Source organism: Pseudophryne corroboree, chromosome 6 (assembly GCF_028390025.1).
Source record: "Pseudophryne corroboree isolate aPseCor3 chromosome 6, aPseCor3.hap2, whole genome shotgun sequence".
Classification (NCBI taxonomy): Eukaryota; Metazoa; Chordata; class Amphibia; order Anura; family Myobatrachidae; genus Pseudophryne; species Pseudophryne corroboree.
This window is the reverse complement of record NC_086449.1, coordinates 509,001,125-509,026,748: the sequence shown is the minus strand read 5'-3', so window position 1 is coordinate 509,026,748 and position 25,624 is coordinate 509,001,125.

Here is a 25,624-nt window from a genome sequence, read left to right as displayed (position 1 = left end):
TCACTCAATCCTTCTTAGTTATATTTATTCCATTGTGCGCTGCTATTCTATTTGTTTATCTGTTTGTGGTTCTGGGGTTGACTACCCCATTTTGTAGTAGCAGCATTAGAAAAGCAACATCTATCAAGCGCCCAAAACCCCCCCTTTTTTACCTTGGTAGAAAACATTTTGCTATTACACATAGTCTGGTTTGGGCAGCATGGGTTGCTTTTCTAATTTTAAAGACAGACTCAGTAGACGACAGGGATATCTATCCAAATGGGAGAACTCTGTAGAGAGTAGAACGGGAACACAAGATGATCAGTTAAGGGGAGATTTCTTTAAATTGGAGGACTTATTAAACTCTGAAGTAAGACATTGGCTTGATACAGTAAACATGCAGAAATATATAGATAAGAAAATTATTCCAAGAGGCCTCAGACTTTCGAAACCCTCTATTTTTGTGGATAATGTGGACTACCAAAAAAGATGGGACTCCACTTTAGATCGCTGCTCACGTACCCTTATGGGAATAGTGATAGACTATAGGACAGAAAAACTAAAGACTATAGAGGCAGATATTGAAATACTGAAAAACAAACTAGAGTCACATAGTCAAAGTAATGAATATAAAGAAAGAGATATCGCAGTTACCGAAAGGGTAAATAAGTTTGAACAAGCGATATTAGAAACAAAATGTAAAAAGTTTCAGCGGGATGTTGAGGATTATAGAACGGATAGCGTTAGAACGTTTAAACAACGTAGGAACCCAAAACAATTAGATTTCTCCAATTCTCCTTACACAAGGTCTAAACAAAATCAGAAATTTGGAGAGTCAGGAAGAAGGACACAGGGAGATATTCCAAGATCATCATATAAGAATAGAACATTTTCCACTAAATATCGCCAAGAACAGAGAGAACATAACACCGTATCTAATCAGATTCATGAAGGAGAGTTTTCCCCAAGTAAGAGTGAGAAGCAGGGAGCGAGACCAAAACAGCAGGGGGCAAATTCTTCTTCATCAACTGATTTTTTAGAACAGCGACAGAAGAGGCTACAAGATCAGGACAGGGAGTGGCAGAGAGAAACATCAAAAAGAAGAAGGAACGTAAGTTTCGAGGAAGAAGAGGAGGAATGAAGGAAGTATATAAGAAATTAAAGAAAGCTAGATTAACATCCCAAAAAAAGAGTATATACAATCTTTCTTCCAGACAGTTAACAGATAATGAAATTCAGGTGCTGAGTAAGGGTTTAAAATTTCCCCCCTCAGCATCACAGAATATGTTCGATCTATTCGTGGAGCTCAATCGGTTCGTTAGAACATTATGCAGAAAGAAATATTTTGCTAAACAAACTTTTCTAAGGAATAATGATGAAGCGTCACCTATAGTTCTTGACAGTGAGGACGCGGGAGCCCTAGAGGCACTCGCATGCCTCCTCGATGAGAACCGTGACGACACTACTCCAAAATTACAAAAACTGTTCAATATTAACGGCAGGAGTGAGCTCAGGAATAGATCTGAATTTTACCCCATAAAGTCCAAAGGATCGAGTGTGGACAGTTTTTATAAGACAACTTTGGATGACTTTAAGAACTTATGTTCTAATCCATCAGTTACACACAAAAGTAATAACCTTAATAAATGGGAGAGACAGGCAATGCGGAAACTAACCAAGGATAATACAATAATTATCAAGCAAGCAGATAAGGGGGGGGGGGGGGGGAGACTCATTATACAGGATAGGTCTGATTGCATCATCGAGGCTAAGAGGCAGCTTCAAAATGGCGAGTTCTATAAAGTTTTAGATAGAGATCCCACATCTGGTTTCCTCCAAGAGCTTCATCATCTTTTAGATGAGGCTCTACAGGAAGACCTGGTCTCCAAGGAGGAGTTCAAGTTTTTGTATAATGCACACCCAACAGTCCCTATATATTATCACCTTCCGAAAATCCACAAGTCACTCACTTCACCACCTGGGCGCCCCATAATTTCTGGTGTAGGTTCCCTCACTTCCAACCTTTCACATTATGTTGATATTTTTTTACAGCCACGAGTATCTATGCTTAAGTCACATATTAAAGACACTACGCACTTTTTGAATTTAATTAAGGACATCGAGTGGAGAGATTCCTACGGGTTCCTCACGCTCGATGTACAAAGTCTTTACACCAATATCCCTCACGACTTAGGTGTGGAGGTAATAACAAAGAAGCTTGCGGAGGATGGTGATCTCAGTTTGGTACACCAACAATTCATTGTGGATTCTATTAAGTTTATATTACGTCACAATTATTTTTTATTTCTGGACACTTTTTATTTACAGGTGATGGGAACGGCCATGGGGACCAGGTTCGCGCCCAGTTATGCCAACCTCTACATGGGCGAGGTCGAAGACCAGCTCGTGTGGGGGGGCGGGTTCGGCGCGAACCTGGTCCTCTATGGCCGTTATATTGATGATTTATTTATCATTTGGGATGGGGATGACACGTCAGTTGTATCATTTGTCACATATTTAAATTCCAATCCGTTCAATTTATCCTTCACCCACACATTTCATCCCTGTAAGATGAATTTTTTGGACGTCTCCTTGGAGGTCAGGGGAAATAGAATATGTACAACCAACTTTATGAAGGATGTAGGAACAGATGCATATTTGCATTTTAAAAGCGGCCATTATACACCGTGGAAAAGAAGCATCCCGAAGAGCCAGTTAATAAGACTCAGAAGGAATTGTTCTGACCTTGCCTCTTTTGATGATCAGGCTAAAATCATGTGTAATGCTTTTCAAAACAGGGGATTCCCTTTACCCCTTATAAATTCAGCTCTGGAAGAAGTCAGGAACAAAGAAAGAGAGACTTTGTTAACATCTAAAGAGAATAAGGGATTAGACATAGAGAAAAAAGAAGAAGTAGCGTTTATTTCTACCTTTAATAATTGCCATTCAGAAATTAAGGAAATCATTTCCAAAAATTATGGTATACCTAAACAAGATCCATTACTCTGTCCAATATTATCATCCAAACTGAGATTCATTTTTCGTAGAAATAAATCTCTCAGGAATATATTGGCACCGAGCCATTTAAAACCCATAAAAGAGTCCAGAAGTGAGGGAGGGTCTAATAAAGACTGGTTAGTAAAACATCAAGATAAAATTAAGGGGTGCTACAGATGTGGCAAAAATAAATGTATAACATGTAACTACATACAAAACCGGACAAAAAGAATAAACATAGAAAAGATAGATAGATCATTAGAAATAAAAAGCTTTATTAACTGTGATACAACTTATGTCATCTATATGTTAGTATGTGGCTGTAATAAAAAATATGTAGGGCGGACCACCAGAATGTTGAGAATAAGATTCATTGAGCATAGGAGGAATATTATAAAACGTATCCAGACTCATAGTGTCTCGAAACACCATGCTGAAGCCCATAACGGGGATCCAGAAGGCTTAAAACTGATAGGTCTTGAATCTGTACCCAAAACTATTCGTAGCGGAGATAGATTTAAGAAACTGTGTAGACAGGAGGTCTTCTGGATGTATCAGATGAATAGCATTTATCCAGAAGGTCTCAATGAGGCAGTAGAACTAAATATGGTGATCTGACTCAACATTGGTGAGATACAATACCTGCCTATAACTAGTTGTAGATAGTGATACTGCCAAATCTGGAGATGTGCTCTCTTGTGTCTTTTCCTACTTAGTGTCATAATATTCAGCTTGCTATATGATGACTAAAGATGTGTCTATAAAGACCATCAGATTGGATTAATTATTAAATCATTAAAGTCATCACTATGCATTATCTATATAAAAAAAACCTTTGAGATCTCTACTTATTCCTTCTTACCTCTTATTTTCTGTCTGGTTCCATTCCCTTCTCCCCCTGCCTGTCCTACTCTCGACCTCATTCGGTGTCCTGTTTAGTTCCCAACAGATAAAAAATCAGCGAATAAGAGCAGCTAAATGAGATGATAGGGAATTCAATAGAATATGTGTATCAACATCAAGAACATTCATAGTTAATGTCCTTTCCTTGCTACCCCTTAAATAGGATAGTGTAACTTGGGATGAACGCACTGGCTCTATATAATGGAAATTATATTTGCATAATTGTGGGATGAAATCGTAAAGTCCAAGCAGAACTATGCTGTCAGTGGCGACGGGTTACCACGGTAACCAAACACACAGCGAAAGTCTGAGGTCCACGTACAGCCGTGTTCCTGCGTCACCCGGTCACGTGACTAATTTAGTCACATGACCGGAGAGACGCGTTGCAAAGGAAATGGTCCCGAGCAGGTTGCCTAGCAGCAGGGGTAGCTTGCTGTCCACCGAGCGGAGATACCATTGGGTTCTCCTTCCCGGAAGTGACATATCGGCTGTCCCGGGACGACAAATATTATGGTTTGATTTTCTCATCTATTTTTCCACAAGTTAAATAGTATATTTACTTATATTTGTAAGTCTTTGTCTCCACCAGTATTTTGATTAGATACTAATAATGTACTTATGATCACGGAGTCACATGTTCTTCGTAACCCGGAAGTAATTTGAATGCTAAATGATTTTAAATGAGGTATAAGAGTTTCTAAAGTAAATATTGTGCATATAACACAATTTTTAAGCACTGAGTCTGTCTTATTAGTGGATATAAACCTGTGGAATAGTCAGGGTAATTATTTTATATATTATTTTACACTAATTAGAGGGATTGAGTGAACAGCTGTTGACCTGTTAAGCAATCATGGAGGGTATAAATACCCAGACAGTTTACATACATAACCACCTTTGATAAAGCTGCAGTGCCTTGCAGTGAAACGCGTCAGGAGGCTTGCCAGGCCACTTTCTTTCCTGCTATCTCAGCTTTCTTGGTGTGTCTGAACCAGGACTGGAGCGCAAAACCTACAGAGAAATAATTCATCTGGATTACCACCCATCCTTTGTACAACAGGAGGAACCGCATTGCAGTGAGGATCCCTCTCAACCCTTGCCTGGGTTTGAGTCCAGCAAAAGGACAATTCCAAGGGACTACACCTCCAGCGGCTTAATGTGGTAATAACCTATGTGGGACTTTACCTCTGGTCCATTTCTAGTGTTTTATCTGCAAAGTTTTTGCCAGTCCACTTGATATTAGGAACGGACTACACCAGAAAGGCAGCAGTCATTTAAATGGTGAATTATATAAGTGGCCACACTATGGTTTATTTTTATGTGTTTTTAGAAATTTGTATAATTAAATTGTGATTCATTTTTCACTCAATCCTTCTTAGTTATATTTATTCCATTGTGCGCTGCTATTCTATTTGTTTATCTGTTTGTGGTTCTGGGGTTGACTACCCCATTTTGTAGTAGCAGCATTAGAAAAGCAACATCTATCAAGCGCCCAAAACCCCCCCTTTTTTACCTTGGTAGAAAACATTTTGACATTCCTTTTTTTCCCTAATTTGTATCCATGTTGATACTGTACATCATATCTCCACATATCACTTATCCTGTCCATTGTAACTTTTGCAGTAAGATCAACACAGTTGCTTTGTCTGGTATTTTGTGAGTATGAGGAACAATCTACAGAATTAATGGTTTGTGTGTATCTTGTTTTTCATATATTATTAACATTTCATATTTTTGTATCTCCACAAAGTGTATTCATATCTCCATGTATTGCTTATCCCTCTTCATTTTAACCTATGTAGCACACCCAAGACTGCTGCCTAGCCAAGTACTTTGCTTGTATGGTGCACAATCTGTGAAACCAACTTTCCTGTAGGTACAGTATCTTGTACTTTTAATTTCAGACTTTATATTCATCCACTGTAACCATTGTAGAGCGCCTAAGATGGCTGCCACCTTTGTAATATGGTTTCTTTCCTATTGGAAACCACTGTAAATATATTTGACATCCAATCTGTGTCCACTCAGACATCCAATTTGGGGGACACTGCATTGCTGAAGCCGGGTTAAATAGGCTAGCTCAGGAGCAGGGCACTAAACTGTTAACTAAACTAGCTCTGCCACCACTTCTAACCACTCCCACTTACCCCATAACTCAGTTTTATCTTAGGGCCTCAAGGAGTAAGGCACTGTTAAGACTAGCACAATTTTTTTTTTAAACTTTTGTTTACCTTTTTTGGCATGTGCCTCAATTCCTGTTTACAGCATTCAGGCACCTTCAGAGCAGCTCTCTTAGCTAGCGGTTATACTGTACCTCCCCCTCTGCACCCGGTTTCGTGATCATTGCGAGACGGTTGTCCCATGGGTATGCCAGCATTGGTAACGGGAATCTCTTTGACAGGTTCGGGACCACTGAGGTCTCTTGTAAGCTGTTGCCGAGCGGTGACACCAAAATTACAGCTCCTGCTCAGTGACAGGAGTCGGGTGCTGCACTTAACATTATATGCAACACCGGTCTCTTGTCACTGTGAACAGTAGGAGCCAGCACTGAAGCCACAGCACTCCCTAGGGGCAGTCCATATCACTCAAACCCCCAGAGTGACGAAAACGGGTGTTCAAGCCGTGAGGCCACACCCACTCCATGAAGCCACACCCCTACTATTAAGCCATGCCCCCTTTTCACAGATGACCTCACCAGGTGTCATCATGGGAAGTGATGCCAATGGGTATAAGCAATAATCAATGTAGCCAGTTTATATATGATACGGTATATATATAAATATATATATATATATATATATATATATATATTTATTACGGGTTGGGGCTGGGAGACCGACGGTCAGCATACCGGCCCCCGGGATCCTGGCTGCAGAATGCTGGCGGGGAAGGGGCGGTGGGCTCGGGGGGGGGGGGGAGGGGGGGGCAGGGGGCTGGGTGGCTCGCTGCACTCGCCACAGGTTCTGTTCCCACTCTATGGGTGTCATGGACACCCATGAGTGGGAATAGTCCCTGTCAGTCGGCCTGCCGACTGTTGGGCTGGTAAGCGGGCGGGAACCCGGCGTCGACATGGTGATTTCTGGGATCCCGAGCACCGGTCACATGACCGGATCCCTTTATTACTTAGTACTTTTATTGCTTATACTGCACCTCCCTTTCATGGTATTTGGCCTGTATTTTCCTGCATTTTTATTACAATTGCATTATTAAGCAGGTTATGTAATTGGAACTCCTTTTGCAGAGGCCTGCACTATTTCAGTAGGCACTTAGGCAGGTTGCTAATGTGTGCATTTTTTATAGTATGTCTGTTTCAGACAGCATGACTGGAAAAGGAGAGAAAATTCTAAAACAAAACAGGACACCTCTTCGGCATTGTTTTATGCATTTTCTAAATGTGGTGCTACTACTGTAAGCTGTACAAGTGTCACACAGAACTGTGGCTCCTCTGTGGTTTGTGATCTTGAGGTTCTTGGCAAGCCATCTGGAGGCGTGACCTGTGAGTTGATCATTACGGATTTGGACTAAGTCCATGGTGGAAGCTATTGAGGACCTTACGAGCAGAGTTGATCACCAGTCTCTCTTTCCTGGAGCCCAACTGGATCCACTCCCTCTTTCTGATCAGGAATCAGAAGGAGGTGCCTCGCCAAAGCTGACATAAGAACAAATTCCTGTCAGCCCGAATTGCCCCTACACACTGGGGCAACTTTAATGAAGGACAGACAACTATGTTACGTCCTTAATTAACATAAAACAGGACGCTAGCAACGGACGCTTGGTTTGATGTGCAGCACATCAAACCAAGCATCTGTCGCGTGAGACCGTGGGAGCACGCAACCCTGGGTACACACTGAGTGATGTAAGCAACGGTGTTCTGGAGTGACATCACTCCAGTGTGTACCCAGCTTAAGGTCTCAGCTTTCATGGATAGAATTGCATCTTCAGCTGGTCCATCCTTATCTCGGAAGTGACCTGAGTTCCAACAGGCTGTTTTCCCAGCTTAATCCAATTCAGTTTCCTTCCAGGAAGAGGATGAGATAGAGGGGCCTGATTGGGATAATCAGGCCAAATGAGAGGAGGAATCCCAGGGTGTAGTAAAATTGGATGATTTTAGAAATAAAAAATGCTTGGGTATGGAAAATGTTCTATCCCATGGTAGGAATTCATTGCCAAAGGTTCGTCATCCTAGGTCAATATCTTCAGCTTCCATATTTGCCTCAAAGTTTAGAAATTTGGTCCAGATAAGCAATCCCCCGGGTCCCACTGCGCTTCACATCTTGTCTCTCATAGCGCGGAAAGCATTTCCGGACACTAAAATATTATGCATTTGATGTTGCTACACAAGTGAAGACTTGAAAAATCACATCAATTTGACTATAATTTTGTGGAATTCTGGTAATATTGGCCTGCAGCACTTAGTTATTTTCTGAAGATATTTTCAGAAAATATCCAGGAGCTAGTATCACAAAGAAATGGCTGCAGTTCGGGTCCCATCCCCCACCAAACCCAACCCAACCATCCAACCAACCATGGAGCAAAAAATAATATTTGTGCATGTAGTACATGTACATGTGTTGTGTCATCTATACATGAAGAAAGAGATGGTAAGTTATTTTGTAGCATCTCTGTAATAAGGTTTTTTTGCTAATTTTGTCATTTCCTCCCTTGGTTTTGTCCAGCTTCAGATATTGCTTGGGTCAACAAAGCTCTGAAATCTTTAACAGAGCATTTGTCATCTGGATTACAATCAGTGGGAGACTCCTGAACTAATCTCCATAATCATTCATATCAGACACAGTCTTCTAGGAGGTTTTCAAAATAAATGTATTGGGCTCCCACACATAGACAGTACAGGCCCAATGTGTTGTACATCATGGGAAGGGATTACTTCCCTCAATCTCATAAAAAAAAGACTTAATCCTAAGTAATCCCATGAAATCCTTAATCTTTACTCCCACTTATTCTTTGTATTACCTACAATAAACTATACCCAACCCCCTATACTCTAATTTACCTGTTGGAGATCTCTCCGGCTGAGCCTGCTGCTGTCAGTGAGGAGAAAGCAGGGCCATGCACAGACAGACAAAGAACACGTAGGCCTACTCTCCTTGCTCCCCGGTATTTCATCTGTGGCAGTTGCAACTCTGGATCTCCTCCTAGTACCCTCCTCCATTTGTCACAAGCACAAGCTCTGTTTGCCACCTTAGCTGCACCCCTGTGCAAACTCCACATCGATAAGATATTGGTCAGACTTAAACCTCTAGGGCAGGCCTGGCCAACCTGTGGCTCTCCAGCTGTTGTAAAACTACAAGTCCCATCATGCCTTGCCACAGTTTTGCTATTAGGGAATGCTAAAACTGTGGCAGGGCATGCTGGGATGTGTAGTTTCACAACATCTGGAGAGCCACAGGTTGGCCAGGCCTGCTCTAGGGGCTCACACAATAGGCTGGAGACCTCAAGGTAATAAATCTGGAGTGTAGCAGCTGGCAAGGTAAGAGTTAATTGTAGGCAGATTGGATACAGGAATGGTAAGTGCAGCCAAGCTAGACAGGGTGACTGAAGACTGCAGGACTGGATATGCACTGGTTACAGAACAATGATAACTGAAGTAACAAAGTGTTTGTTGCAGGTGAACGCAGCTAGGCGATGGTTAACTGCAGGGAAACAAAAAGGTCCTGGGTGTGTACTGTGATTGAAAGCAGAGTACTGACAGCATGAACCTAGTTGCAGAGATACTTGCTGGATAACCTGTATGACTAGGCCGCAGACTGTAAAACACACAGTAGCTAAACTGTAACTTGAGTACAGGTTCAGGTGTACTGGAAATACAGCAGACTTGCAACTACAGGCATGGCTGGAGTGAATGTACTTTGCTACTGGCAAAAATGGACACACAGGCTGGATGTACACAGAACTAGAGTGTGCTCACAGAGACTTGGCAGGAGACTGGACATGGATCAGGACCAGACTCAAGAGTAACTGGAGGTCCACCGCAAGACAAGGACAGAGTAGGAATGGACACAGAATAGAAGGTACAATGCAGGATACAACTGGGCACAGGTGCAGAACTGGCAGTGACAGCACACTGAGGACTGAGGCAGGATACAAGGATGCAGGTACACAATGGCAGGGCATTGCCTTTGCAATCACGGATTGCCTTTGCAATTATGGATGTTTTGTGCTTGCCCAGTCTTGCCCGCACAATGGAAACATTGATCATTTGCGTGAAAATCAGAGTTGTGTACAAATCAGAATCCTACCCTTAGTACAGATTTTGCACTTAACTGCAATTTAATTAATTGGACCCTATTGCATTTAAGATCAGTGACTGCTGTACAGTGGTCAGTATGATCTGTTTCAGTGTCTCATCTGCGTTGTGTGCTGACCTAGTGGAACACACAATGCTGGTCTTCTGATCCCATCTTCTCCATCTAATTTGGGTGGGCTCCTAAGTAGTTGTAGGCAGTGTCGGACTGGGGCATGTAGGGCCCACCGGGGGAATGCAGTGGTAGGGACCCATGTTTAGGGGTGTGGTCAGTCTGCAGAGGGGGTGTGGCCTGCCACCTCATTGGTTTGACTAACCATTAAGAGTGCAACATCTGGGCCCCTTCCTATATATATACAGTAAATTCAGCTGCTGCATGCATGCTAATGTACCAGATTAATAACAGATTAATAACAGCAATGCACTGTAGAAAATACACCATAGTCCAGTATAAGCTAACATATATATAATGTATAATTCAAGTGCACAGTCTAGAACCTGATCCTTAGAGCAGAAGGTGGGCCCCCAGGCAGTGGGGCCCACGGGTGGTTTCCCCTGTACACCTACGGGCCAGTCCAAGCCTGGTTATAGGTACTATGGAACAAGAGGCCTCAAGCAGATGTTGTGGTAAATATTTCAGAATACATGCATACTAATCGCTACACAAGACCAACCTCCAGACCTCATCCTATTTTCATACAGTATGTGTAGCAAAGCAAAGCTTAAACATGGTGGGTGACACAAGCAGTCAATCCAGGCTGGGGCCCACATGTGCTTCAGTCACTATTATAGATAAATAAATAAAAGCTCTGAAATGGAAAATGTAAATATTTTCCTGTTAATACATACAGACTACACCAGTTCATGAACATCAGTAGTTGGTAATTTAAGAATATTTTAAGAGCACATGTGATAAATATTTAGAATGTAAATAAACAAATCTGCACTGTTGAAATGTACAATCTTCTGATTTTTCTGTTTCATATTTACTAAGCTCTAACAGTTATATTTGCATTTGAAAGAAGAACTATACATGTTTTATGATTTGCATTCAAAAGACTTGACTGTAGCACATACTGTAATTAACTCTACATGCATACATGCATGTCACTGTACTAAATAACCTGAATAAATTGATATTTAGACTGAATGAAAACATATAGGGTTAGTTGTATGCAATATCATTTTAGAATGTTTGGTAACTATTTGTTTTACAAAAATACTGTTTTTGTATTCTTCAAAGAAAGTTACAAGAAGTGAGGACAAACAATGCAGGGGAATACAAACTGAAAGCTACAGATTATAGGCCGTTTGTAGAGTTAAGGGGCCTACACACTGGGTGATATCTTGAAAGATATAAACGATATAGTTCATAAATGAACAATAAATTGTTCATATCTTTCAGTGTGGATGCATCAACGATGAACGATGTGCATACCCGCAATCGTTCATCGTTAATTGATCATCGTTGATACATGCCAGTCAATTTGGATGATATAGATGTATGTACTCTCATATATCATCCAAATTGACCATCGATATCATCCAGTGTGTAGGAAAAATCGACCATCGATAATATACAGTATTTGGTCGATAATATTGATGGTCGAAAACATTGCCCCCTGTGTAGGCCCCATCTAGATGTATGTCTAATTTATTTGTGCAAAATATGAATTCTTGTACACCATTTAAAAAAAAAATTAACCCGGTAATTAATTAAAAAAAAAGCCTGCATGGATCTCACCGATCTGTGAAACATGCTGCAAACACGCAGCTTAATTGCAGCTAATATTTGTACCACACAGCACTAGATACAATACCAATCACTATCAGACACGGTTCTGCACAACACGCATCTTATTAAATTTGCAGTTTCCTTTCTGGCGATTAGGGCCGATAAGGGGTGATTTTCAATCTCAGCCAAAAACAATTTTTAGAAAATTACCCTCTTATCGTGCCATGAGTCTTTAAAATCAATTTCCTCAATAATAACTTAAATAATCAAATAACTATCTGGTGCACTGATAACAAAGGCATATCTGGTAATAAATAAAAAAACATTTTTTTTTTATTTCTTGGTCCACTGTACTACCAATGGGAAGATTGTAATCCATAAGAGAAAAATCCTATTGAATAAATGGACAACTCCCATGAAGCATGTAGCAATAGTTAATAGTCTGGCACAAAATCAGGAATATCTTATCGCACTACTAAACCAATCAGAGACAATATATCTGGGGGACTGTTCCACTGGTTTAATGCTACATTACATAGTAACTTAGTAACATAGTTGTTAAGGTTGAAAAAAGACCACTGTCCATCGAGTTCAACCTATAGTGCTATTCTACCAACTTAACTTTGTTTACAGATGATATCCTTGGATGCCATTTTCAGCTAAAAATGTCTCTAAACATTTTTTTAACATCATGATAGATTCAGGCATTACCACTTTCTCCTTCAGTGTGTTCCATAATCTAACCGCCCGTACGGTAAAGAAACCCTTCCTTCGTTTGGTGTTGAACTCCCTCTCCACCAACTTTAAAGGGTGACCTCGTGTCCTGTGTACAGATCTCTTGATAAGTAAATTGACCGAAATATCCCTATAAGGTCCCTTCATGTACTTGAAGATATTAATCATATCCCCTCTCAGACGCCTTTTCTCTAGTGTAAACATTCCCAATTTAACTAAGCTTTCCTCATATTCCAAGGACTCTAAACCTTTAATCAATTTAGTAGCTCTTCTCTGCACCTTTTCTAGTTCTACTATGTCTTTTTTATAATGAGGAGCCCAGAATTGTACACAGTATTCCAGATGAGGCCGTACCAATGATGTATACTATGGGAGGATTATGCTTCCATCTCTAGTCTCTATTCCCCATTTTATGCATGCTAACACCCTATTGGCCGTTACTGCAGCATCCTGACATTGGGCACTACTGCTAAGTCTATTATCTATGAACACCCCCAAATCCTTCTCCATTACTGACTTTCCAAGAATTACTCCATTCAATGTATAGGTTGCCTGTTTGTTTCTGATCCCGAAATGCATTCATTTGTGACGCCACACACCATCCCTGAAAACGCTTGGGAACCCCTGCATTTTTCCTAACACTCCCAGAAAATGGACAGTTATCACCACCAAACATCCGCTTCCTGTCAATCAACTTGCGTATGCCTAGCGATCAAAAAAATAGCTGAATTCTTTCGCAGTTTGGCCTCCTCGCGCGTTGCACTACGATCCGTACGCATGCACAGTCGGTCTATAATCGGCCGCCTTGTGAATTCGCATAACAGCGATTAGGTCTGAATTAGGCCCTTAGGCATTGTTGTTCTGCACTTGCACCTATACTAGCTACAATGGACAAACCTCCAGAGTCCCAACAAGCATATTTGTTGCCTATGTGATACTGTATATCCCTATTACAACCCAGGTGCCTCTACTGTCATAAGTATAGAGTGCATATGACTTTACATCGTGCATACTCATTTTCTCCCATTCGAAGAACATGTGAAGTGTTAATTCACACAACATACTGTATGCTCCGCAAACAGACAAACCCTCAGCTTATTTTATATAACCCTGCCACTCCAATATGATCTGACAGGGAAAAATATAATTATGTATATAACATTGGCATAAGTTATTAATAATTAAGATAGATAGATAGATAGATAGATAGATAGATAGATAGATAGATAGATAGATAGATAGATAGATGCAACATTTTCTCTTTGAGCCGCATACTGTAGTTCTTGAAATAATGTAGCAATTACTCTTGCTGTAAAATGCTGATTCCCCTGTTTATTAATCAACTCACATATATTATACAATAGCACCAGTCTAAAGAAAACTGCTGATCACAGCACCTAAACATCAATACCTTCTCATCTCAGGAGATTATTAAAGTAATTACAGTATGTTATTGAGAGCAGTGCTAAGAATAATTGTTTTTTTGTACAGCAGGAAAGGCAATGCAAAAATATATCAGAAGCCCTGTGCAATGAAAATACATATTGCTTCAACCATTCAGTGTACAATAAATAGTGTAGGAACAACAGAGTGTGCAGGGTTTGGCGTGTTAAAATTAATGGGTTAATCTTTACTGCATGTACTAAATAATGAAACACAGAAGTGAAGACTGCACCAGACAAATCCTAATTACAACTACAAGTCTTAACAGGCGATGTCCACTCAAATGTTTTATTTAGTTAGATTCTACAAATAGCAAGTAACAGTGGATAGCTCTGGGGCCCTGGGTTTGAGTCTGACCAAGACTGATTATCTGCGTGAAATCTGTGTGTTTTAGAAGCTCTTACTCACGGTGGAGTCCCTCCCACAGTCCAGGAACTAATAACACTATAGATTCCTTATAGAGTAAGTTATTTAGCTGCTAATCAAATAGGCTGTCAGATCCTGATGAGTTTTCGTCACTGACGAGGTGAGAGGAGTAATGGAGGAATCACTATTAATTGGAATGAGAAGAGGAGGTAGTATATAGTTCCTTTAAAATGTACACACTGAGGTTGGGGAGTGTGTACTAGGATATGCAGAATGCCCAACTTTACAAACAGTAGGTGAGTATGGCATCAAGATACTGGTACTGATGGAATCAGGTAAGTATTAGGCACTAGGAACACTATGTAAGAAAAGAGATGTTGTACTAGTTGCTGGGAAGTAGAGCCGTACCAGCTTGACCAGTTGTGTTTGATCGCTGTGCAGAGCCAGTTATACTAGATATGCACCAGCTGTATTGGATAAGCTGACAAATGAAGCAGTCCCAGCTATACAAGATATACTGGGATGCAGAGCAGTTCCAGCTATACAGGATATACTGAGATGAAAAGCTGTTCCAGTTAAACAGGATATACTAAGATGCGGAGCAGTTCCAGTTATATATGATATACTGATGCAGAGCAGTTGCAGCTATACAGGATGTGCTGGGGTGCAAGCAGTTCCAGCTATACAGGATGTCTCCTGACCAGACACGGTCAGCAGGGATAATAACAGAATCCAACAGTAGAGGCTGGGTGGACTGAAGTGCTAGCAGAGCACAATGCTAACAAGGGTTCCTTAGGCAACAAGGCAGAACCAATGATCGCAGCATTGAGCACAGAACCAAGCAACTTCCAGGAGTAGTGACTTGTTGCACTGGCAATTTCCCTCTGGGCTGGACTGGCTTTATAGGCATAACCGTGCACCGTTTGGCACCAGGAGTACTCCCTGGCTGACAATTGGATACTGACAGTCATCTGATGGTCTCCAACACAGGAAACACCCATTATGCAGACACACAGGAATGTCGGTCACATGGAGCACACACTAAACTACCCCAAACACAGGCCACCATTACATTGGATAGTGCTGTCTGCTGACATGGCTGAGACCACTGCTGTCTCACCCGCTGTCCATGAGGACCCCGTATGCCATGCCACCACACTACCAGCACCTGGATAGGTAGGTCTCGCAAACTAGTGCTAAACACCTGCACACTCCTGATATGGACCCTGTAATGTTCCTATAGTATGGAAAATGGATTCTGTCTGGATAAAATTACAGTATCTGATAGTACAGGTCAGGAGCTTCATCGTGACTCTCAGTGGTTGGAAAGTATTGCTGCACAAATAATGCCCCTCATTCAAATCCTGAAAGATCTGCGGTGCATGCCGTAACGTACATTTTGCATGCGCCGGATCTGTACTGAGCATGTGCAGTACAGGTCTGCAAAAGCGGATGTAGGACAGCAGCAGACTGACAGTGATTATCAGTCTGATGCCATTTGGGGGTTGGGAGGGGGCAGCGCCGGTTTCCGTTTCTTAAAATGGAGGCGTGTCATCAATGCTGTGGGGAGGGAAGAGGTCAGGATCTCCGTCAGAGGATGGAGATTTCCTGGTCTCTGTGTAGGACTTGCGGCGGCTGGCTTATGCAAACCCATGGGTCACACAGCCAGTCGATGGTGTCGGAGATGATCCGATACTGTGTCCCAGTAATGCATGCAGGAGGAATAATGTCTACTGCTGCATTAACATATTAGAGCTATCATTGGCGGGTTAAACCAGTACAGCTTTAATAATGCTGCTACAGGTGAGGACTTTAAGACAGAGGCAAGGCAGGAGCAAATTGGAAACTGGATTGGAACAGGATGATGGACTGGGACCATTTGAACTGACTGGGTGTTGGGTCAGGAATGGCTATGCAGGATACCAGGCTGGGATCAGCTACGCAGGATACCAGGCTGGGATCAGCTACACAGGATACTGAACCGTTATCTGATACAGGTAATTACCAGATATGGTTGAACGCTGAAGTTTTTGAATCAGCAGGCAAAATACATTGGAGATGGTTAGATGATCTCTCAAGTGGAAGCATAATCTGGAGAGAGAGTCACAGCAAAACTAAGATGCAGTCATAGAAATAAGGTTGTTGAATTCAGGAACTGATTCCACCAGAGCTGTTATGTGACAACACTGGAAAGGCTTGTATGTAATGCAGTGCAACTGGAAGCAATACTGGTTTGAGAGACAAACGTAGCAGGTAATATCTGTAGCTTGGAGTTAGCTGAATAGATGCACTGGAAACACTAGTTTGGAAGGCTTTACCAGTGCTGATGCCTACAGAAATGGAACCCAGCAGTACTGAGGCATGGAGATGCCACTATGAATTGCACACTGACTGCTAAACAGGAGCCAGGATTCAACAATGTAACTTACTGTTCTGGAAGTGAGCTAATGAACAGTCAAGGTTTACATAGAAACTGCAGGTGACAGATTGGCTGCTAGAGTCAGCTGTGGCAAAGAGCGCTCTGAATGGAGGAGATGCAGTCAACTGACAACATCCAACATGGTGGCATCCATATATCAACTCCCCAGCACAAGTGCAGCAATAAAACATGACCTGCAGTCAGGTTGGAAAACTAAGTCAGATGGTGAAGTTCCGAAGTGTATATATATATATATATATATATATATGTACAAAGAAAATTGTTTCTGAGGAGCGCTCTTATTTAATGGCTATCTCACTAGGTTTATGGATATGAACTGAGGATGTTCTGTTAGTACCTTATAAGCACATGCACCTAAATATTAAAAAAACTTATTTTATTAAAAACCTAATAACATATTCAAGAATACATTTTCATATTCCTTTCTAATAGACAGTGTCACTTAGAGACTTGTTTGTCTGTTTAGTTTTTGTAAATACAGTAATCATAAAATATTTATTTTTTCCTCCAACGCGTTTCATCTGTAACGACTTTTTCAGGGGAATGGGAATTCTCTTAAAGGACATCTGATTTTTTCACATCTGAAATAAACCCTGGGTTTATTTCAGATGTGAAAACATCAGACGCCCTTTAAGAGACATCATTGGATGCAACAGGCCGTTATATCATGTCTTCTATGAAATTGAAGCCTGTATTTTAATATGTTTGCCGCTTGATATTTATGCAACATTTTACATTGGACACATTGCATTGTTCATTGTTATCATGTGAATAAATTGAACATTTTTAGTTAACTGTGGTCAAAATTTGGAAGAGAATTCCTATTTAAAGTTATTATTCACTTAGCTCCCTTAGACATCGTGTTATTACAATGCGCTGATCTATACTATGGTATTATCGGTAGCTTACAAGTGTGTCAATAAACTACAGGAGGTTTGGGGTTCAAATCATAATTGTGCAGTTAAGTGTCTGATTACATGTATGTTATTTAAATTGTAATTATATTTGTATTGTTAGAGTACAAAGATATGCTGACTAAAAAGTGGGATGGGTCAGGAATACAAAGGGGAGGAGTTCATTACTTGTTAAGCCCCTAAAATAAAAGTCTAAAAACAACCTTGCGCAGAATACGATGGGTATGGGACTCAGGGTCAACAGTGTCTAGGTCGACACCCATTAGGTTGACACCTATTGGTCGACAGTGGCTAGGTCGAAACTAGAAATAGGTCGACATGGCCATTAGGTCAACATGAACAAGGTCGACATGAAAAAAAGGTCGACATGAATTATTTATGTTTTTTTGGGTGTCATTTTCTTTATAAAGTGACCGGGGACCCCAATTAGTACACTGTGTCCCCTCGCATGGCTTGCTTCACTTGCCATACTTCGGGCAGGTTACCGTTTCCAATCGTAGTCCACGTGGATCGCAAAGTATGAAAAAGGTTGTTTTTTTTAAACCTGAAAAAAATCATGTCGACTTTTTTGCACGTCGGCCTTGTTCATGTCGACCTAATGGTCATGTCGACATATTTCTAGTGTTGACCTATTCACTGTAAACCAATGGGTGTCAACCTAAGTGGTCGACCCAGAGTCCGGATACCGAAGATGATAAGCTCACAGAAATAAGAAATGTAGAGGAGCAGAATGGTGAAGGAATGAAGCTGTGAGGGACACAAATGGGATGGGGAAGAGGAGATGAGGTGGAGGCAGGTGTGAAGGCAAAGAATGAGAGGTTGGACAATACATAATTTCCTGTACAGAATAGCATAGAGTTTGGGGATGTTAGTTTTTATTGGGGAATTTAACAGACTGATACAACTTAAATTCAAATAAAACTTGTGTATCTAAAACTAAATGAACAGTGTATAAATGTAAGTGCATCCAATAAATAACAGAACTATACATTAGCTATAATACAGCTGTTTACATTGCAGCTGGTCCCATTAGATTCAGTGGGTTTGCAGAGAATACACAATGAAGTCATTAAGAATACAATTAATTAGTTATTTTCCCTGCTATTTATCCATGATTACAAGTACTTCTAATGATGGGTGACAATCTCTAATCAACATGTTGTTCACATGCTGTTCTTGCTGATGTAAACAGAAAACATTGCACATCCAGCAATTTTGGACTTCTAAATATGGAGAAAAGAGAGTCTCTTTGTTCAATAATAATCAGTCATCCTCAGCGATGCCAGAAAGTGTGCTGTGTATGACAGTGAACTGACTACTCATCATACATATGCTACTCTGCAGTCAATTGCAATGGAGAAATATGTACAGTTTGTCACTATTCATCTCTATAAATGACTAAGAACATAGCATTTGAAATATAGAGCATTTTATATTTTTAATAATTTAGTCACTTTAGTTAATGTACTCTATTTCGATAGAAATGTTTATGTTTTTGTTCGGATGACGTCAACTGGAGTATCCTATGTATCAGAAAACCCATCTCACGTTAATAATACGATTGTCCAGATCTCAAGTATTCTGTGTGTATTGTATTAGGGAATGGATATGTCTATAATGAGTGCAGGGTGTGTGGTGGACAGTATACAGTTGAAAGATCAACAATGCCTATGTCGAAACTCAAAAGGTTGACACCACATGGTCAATATGCATTAAGTGGCAGAAGGTCAACATGTACAGACGGTTGGTACAATCAAAATGTGACATGGAAATCGTCGACACGCAAATGGCCAACACATGTTTTTTAAACACTTTTAGGGTTAGAGTCTGGGTTAGGATTAGGGTTAGGAACTAGCAGGGTGGTTAGGGTTAGGCTGCCAGAGAGGGTGGCTAGGTTTAGTCACCAAGGGAAATGGTTAGGGTTAGTCTACGGGGGGCAGGGGGTGGTGGTTAGGGCTTGGCAACGGGGGGGGGGGGGGGGGGGTTACAGTTAGGCAGTTAGCTACCTAGACACTGTCAATCTATTAATCAACACCCGTAGTGCACTTGTGTTTCAACTGGTAGGTTCATCTGTATCAAGTTCTGGTAAATTTGTGGATCCGGATACAGCTCAGGAGACTCTGGAGTCCCAGGATCTTTGAATAAAAGACGTTTAGGACGAATTAAGGACTTTCGCATGGATGTTATTTATTAACAGAGCAATGAACAGTAGTTCCAGATTAGAGTATAGTCTCAATTCAACATGGAAAGTTCAATATGGCTGCTGGTGGTGGGAAAAACCTGGTTCCTGTAATCCGAGGCTGACGGGGGACTCCAGGGTAGGTAGCTGTGGACTGAGACTCGGAGACAGGGTAGGCTGTAGAGTTCTGGAGGGCACCGAGGCTGGAATAGGATTTAGCAAGACCGACTCTGAATATGATGCAGTCGAAAGCTGGAAGCTGGTTTCAGACAAGTGCTGCACGGATGCTGCTGCGGAGCACAGAGAACTGTTGCCACAGCCTAGGCTGTGGAGAACGTTGCACTGGCAAATTCTGCTTCCTGGTCTCCCAGATTTATACCTGTGGCACGGATCCCATTGGTTGCTGCAGACAGAACCTCTTACTGAGAGAATGAAGGGCAAAACATACCTTTGCCATCATCCAAGATGGCAATGCCGAGAGCAGGCACTGATGACACTACACCCAGCCTGCCTCTCTCCTGCTTCCTCACACAGGCCTCAGCATGCCTGCCTGTGCACCTTGCCCAGCGCCAGCAGCCCGCACCCCCACCGGAGGGACCCTGCTAGAGCACCTGGACTGGTAAGTCCCGGCCCTCCCGCACCTGCTGAGCCAAGACGGTGACAATCTGTTTTCATATTGTCAAGATTTGTAATGCATTTTGTTGTATGAGGGTATAGAAATTTGTTATGGCTGCCTAAAGAGGGTGGGGGTTTATTTTAAGAAAAACATATTTGGAGTCTCTAAATACGTTTTTTTTTTTAAACAAACCCCCACCACCTTTAGGCAGCCATATCAAATTTCTATACCAAATTGAAGACTATGGGCAATTCTTGTTATATGAGGAGGGAATAAGCAAAGTGTATACAACCTGAAAAAAAGATGTACTGTATAACTGGCAATAGGAGTAAGAAATTAGCGAGGATGTGTGGCACAGATTTTGGCCACAGCGGAATGAACTAGGTGGGAGATCAAAACAGAAGTTGGAGATATAACTTAACCAGCGCTCCTTAGTAGAATGGATAGTCGCTTGATTCCATACAATGTCTCTCTATCTTAAAATTGACCCATAATAGGATAAAAACAGAGAAGGAACACATAGTAAAGTACAGTTTAATAAATCACATTAAAACAAAAATAAAATACAGTGGGAGTTTTTCTGCTGAACTGCAGAAATAAACTGAAAGCAGTATCTCTATTACAAGAGGTATCCAAGTAACTCTCAAACAGCGGGTAATTACCACAGATGTTGGAACTGCAAGATCACAGTTCTAAACAGCACATTGATAGTTGTAAAGGGAATCCCGGGACTTTACCGCACTATGTCTGCTGTCGTTAGGTGGTCTCCCTGCTGGATCAGACTTGAACGCCTCCTTACCGACGCATTTGTACCCCTGGCTGGGGTCTTTATCAAGGTGCAAATAGTGAATACCTCCCACTAGGTGGGAGATGTTTGAGACAAGTTAAAAGATGCATGTACTGTTCTGTACTGTATGTGCAGTTATGGTCATAGCCCTCTATGCTAATAAAAGTATTGTATGCAGGCAATCAATGAAGGACCTAGCAGAGTGAAACAGCAGAAGTATTTCTGGAAAGGAAAATTAGTTGTGTCCTCAAAATAGATTGCAGGGATGGAAGTCTAATTTTGGAAGACCAGTAAAAAGGGAATTACACATTGCAACAAGGGAGTATGTGAATGCATGTAGTTTTTCATTGTCTTGTGTGTATACATAAAGTAAGCTTTTAGATACATTTACAGAATTTGGAGACAGATTGGACTGTGTAAGAGAGAGAGACTGACAGTTATGTAGCTTCTATTGGCTGGCGAGAAGATTGATAGCTACGTTTTTCAAATTAGATTATTAAACTTGACGTGGTGTGAGGACATTCTTGATGAAATGACAGATATTACGTAACACTGTTCAATACAGATGGTGAGAGAACTGAAGAGAAACAATAAATGTTCTTGTCTTTCACATAGAGATGATACTGTAACCCAAAAGAGCTTATTATTTTTCCAAGACAAGTGTTATAGATAGAGAAGAGGAGAGAATTTAGGACTGAGCCATATGTATAAAAGTTATTTTATGCTAAAGACAAGTTGGCAGGATAACTAATGGGCCCTACACACATACCGATCCACCGCCGAGCTGCCCGACAGCGGATACGGCCGACCCGGCAGCGAGAGGGTGCAGTGACGGGGGGAGTGAAGTTTCTTCACTCCCCCCGTCACCTGGCTCCATAGAAGTGCAGGTAAATATGGACGAGATCGTCCATATTGGCCTGCATGCCATGCACAGGCGACGGGGCACCAGCGATGAACGAGCGCGGGGCCGCGCATCGTTCATCGCTGGTGCCTCCACACTGAAAGATATGAATGGTATCTCGTTCATTAATGAACGAGATCGTTCATATCTTTCACTAAATTCGCGCAGTGTGTAGGGCCTATAAGTTGTGCTATGGTCAGTATTACTGTGACCATTGGTTAAGATCACAAAATAATTCAGTTTGTTGCACTCCAATGTCTGTCAGATTCTAAAGCCAGTTATATTATGATTATTAGAGGTGTTACCAAGGTATGATTAAAATCTATATTTTGCAGAGGAGTGTCAGGATTTGCCGCAGGGGTTAAGACAGGTTGGTGTCAGGAAAAAAAAGTAATTCTGTATTGATTATTGAAGAAAAAAACATTAATGACTTAAGTTGGCAATGTTATTATTAATATACTATGAAGCAAAATTAATTTTACATTTTATTAAGAGTGCAATATTAGTTATTCAATTTATTAAAGGAGCAATATTCTTAAGGACAATATACAATGGAATCACAGATATTAGCATATGATAATTGGAATCACAGTCTATAACGTGGTCATGAGAAGAGTGATGGAAAACACAGTCAGCAATAACAAACACTAACGCCTGTGACGGAGACGCGCCCCATTCACTAGAATGGGAGAGCCTCTCTGTGCACTCCCGGCGGGGCTAGGCAGACGGATCGCCTAGTCATGGAGTGCACGCCTGCGATGGAGCCGCACTGGCTGAGTGCGACTTCATCTATATCTCCAACTGATTATAAGATGCCTAGAGGATGTTGAAGACTGAGCCCAGTGGGAAGATTGTTAAGGTATGTTTGCTCTGGTGGAGAACCGGATGTCTATTAATAATAAACGTATTGCCCCTTAAACGGCCAAAATATTAATTAGCGTTTGCATTTCATATATAGCCTTTCTTTTCCCAAATATCATCCTAGCATTCATTTATAACTCACCAAATTAAATAAGCATCACACATTCAAACTGAGTATGGATGTTTCATTTTAAATCTGTTTGTTTGCATTAATATAAACATGTTTTTAAGCAGTGAACTATTCTGAGCCTGAGAAAATATTGATGGTCAGAACAGGATGGGAAATCTGTTCTCCAGCTGTGCTCTGTGTAGTTCTCTCTCACATTACTGTAAATGAGAGATTTTATCTTAAATAATCCAAGCAGGCCAATTTTCCTTTTTTATTATGACTGTTGAAATAAGCGGAATACATATGAATGACCGGCTGACGGGATGCCGGCTGTCACTATACTGACAGCGAGTCCCCTCGTAGGCCTGCTGTGCTTGCCACGCTTTGGGCCCGGTGGCGAGCTTTGCTCGATACAAGTTATAGTCACACTCGGGCGATGGCGTAGACCCACCACCCAAGTGGGAATATCGGGCTGCAGTCAGGATTCCTACCGCCGGCATTTCAATACCTGTCAGGATTCCGGCGTCCGATGCCGGTGTAGTAACCGCATCACAAATCAGTAATAAATATCATGTAACATGCTTCAGACAACAAACATTTAACAATACAATAACTGAAATGTACTGTATTGCGAAGTAAAATTGGAAAGCTATAATGCAAAGTTAAATTATGTTTTTATAATAGATTAGGTTGTACAAGGGCCCTCATTCCGAGTTGTTCGCTAGGTAAATTTCATCGCATCGCAGCGATTTTCCGCTTAGTGCGCATGCGCAATGTCCGCACTGCGACTGCGCCAAGTAAATTTGCTATGAAGTTAGGATTTTTACTCACGGCTTTTTCTTCGCTCAGTTGATCGTAGTGTGATTGACAGGAAATGGGTGTTTCTGGGCGGAAACAGGCCGTTTTATGGGCGTGTGGGAAAAAACGCTACCGTTTCCGGAAAAAACGCAGGAGTGGCTGGAGAAACGGGGGAGTGTCTGGGCGAACGCTGGGTGTGTTTGTGACGTCAAACCAGGAACGACAAGCACTGAACTGATCGCAGATGCCGAGTAAGTCTGTAGCTACTCTGAAACTGCTAAGAAGTTTGTAATCGCAAAATTGCGAATACGTCGTTCGCAATTTTAAGATGCTAAGATTCACTCCCAGTAGGCGGCGGCTTAGCGTGAGCAACTCTGCTAAAATCGCCTTGCGAGCGAACAACTCGGAATGACCTCCAATATGTAATATGCATAAAGTCCAATATTTTCATGACCATGTTCCAATTATACTTGACCGGTTACGTAAATTGGGATATGAACAGCTGTTTCTAAGGTAACATTACCTATACTTCTCTTATTTAATATATGTGTATTTTGGTTCCATACAGTTAGATTTCTATACTTCTATAGCACTTCACATTTACTGAACAACCTACCCTGATAAGGATCAAGCAGAGACAAATGGATCCATCTGTACATGGGCATTTTATGTTACCAAAGCCAAGCATCAAGTTCTAGAACTCAGTGTGCGTGGCATTGACTGAATTCTCACAAGACTACCATGTAAATTGTTGCCACAAACTCAGTTTCAAGATACTCCAATCTCCAATCTCTAACTGCTATCCATAACTTTGTCAAGATCAGCACTCACCTGAGCCTACAGTTCATGACGTGTCTGACACAGTTTATAAAAAAAACAACCACCTGGTCTGTCTACAGAAATGATTACACTCCTTAGTAATTTTCCCACTCACTATTAAAGTAATTGTCTGCCACCACTTAAGGTTGTTTCCGGAGCTATTCACTCCAGCTAGGAAGCCTTAAGTCCTCCCTAAAACGACAATTTAGTCCCAGTTATCATTACCTAAATAGTAACTTGTACTATAGATGTTGAGCATGGATTGGCTGAATCCACATGCAAAATGGATCAGATAAGAATCACAAAGATAAATCTTACTATAATGACAGTTATTATGAGAACGGAAGAATGCTTAAAGTATATACAAAAAAATAAGAATGACACACAAAAATAGTCTTAGGCAAATAATTTTCTTATAAACAAATATAAAAAATAACAGTCTCATGTAAATGAATGTGTTTTCTGGGAGATGCAAGAAGTCAAGCAATTCCTAATATCAGATTTGCTCCAAAAATTGGGCAAAGTCAAAGAATTGTACAAAGTTTCAGAGTTCTACCTGGTATTTTCGTCTACCTGAGTTGTTCCACAGTCCCCCTTCTGCTAGCTCACTGGCTTGTGTAGATGCTAAGGTTTTAGGGCCATTTGTCCAGCGCATGCTGTCACTCAAATATGTGGAGGTTCCATTCTCCAGACCAACCTCATGTTGGTGAGAAGGGCAAGCCTGGAATGTATGAGACCTCATCATTTTACAATGACATGTCTTTTTGACAATTTGCTGGC